Genomic DNA, 706 nt, shown 5'->3' with positions numbered 1-706 from the left:
GGAAAGAGAAAAGGCAATGACACGGAGAGTTCACAAACCGCCCCACCCCACCCCACCCCACCCCAAAGAACATCCCCTAGAGAAACATTTTATCCCATAGAATTGTACCGGAAACAAATCATCTGAGACCACTATTCCATAGAATAAAATTTTAGAGTTAGGAAGAACCTTAGAGGTGATCTAATCCAGTCTCCAAACATAGAACCACTTCTCTGTCATCGGTCATTTTTTGAAGACATTGCCCAATAATAATTAGAAGTCCAGTCTTCGTCAGTTGAAACCTCTCAGGAAAGTCTGGGTACATATTATGACTCTTAAAGCATCAACTGTATGTTAAAACTACACCCATCTTTCAGACCTAGGTCTTAGCCTGATTTCTACTCCTGATGTGATGTGAATAAACCCACCCCCTTTCAATGTTTGTACAAGAGAAATATTCCCAAGGGTATGGGACAGACAAATGTCAGCAGGGCACACATCTGGCTAAGTCGCAGGCAAAGATCTGATCATCCATAGTTTAGAAAATTGAGCTATAACTTTGTAAAGCACACAAGTTCTAAGTGAACAGCTCAGTTTTCACTTATGTACACATCCACGTAAATTTTCCCTTTTAAAAACTGTTGAGTGAAGTAAGTCAGAAAGAGAAAAACAAATACCATATGCTAACACATATATATGGAATCTAAAAAAAAAAAAAAAAAAAAGG

At 38.5% G+C, this 706-nt stretch overlaps 1 protein-coding gene across 3 annotated transcripts in view; it reads right to left on the bottom strand.

Moving 5' to 3' along the window:
• FOXM1 (forkhead box M1) overlaps window positions 1-706 on the bottom strand; it is an 11,004-nt gene that overhangs the window by 8,105 nt on the left and 2,193 nt on the right. The window lies entirely within an intron of this gene.

The sequence above is a fragment of the Lipotes vexillifer genome, unplaced genomic scaffold, assembly GCF_000442215.2.
Source record: "Lipotes vexillifer unplaced genomic scaffold, Lipotes_vexillifer_v1.1 scaffold395, whole genome shotgun sequence".
Taxonomy (NCBI): Eukaryota; Metazoa; Chordata; class Mammalia; order Artiodactyla; family Lipotidae; genus Lipotes; species Lipotes vexillifer.
The sequence above is the reverse complement of the archived record's forward strand: the minus strand, read 5'-3'. Positions and strand labels throughout refer to the sequence as shown.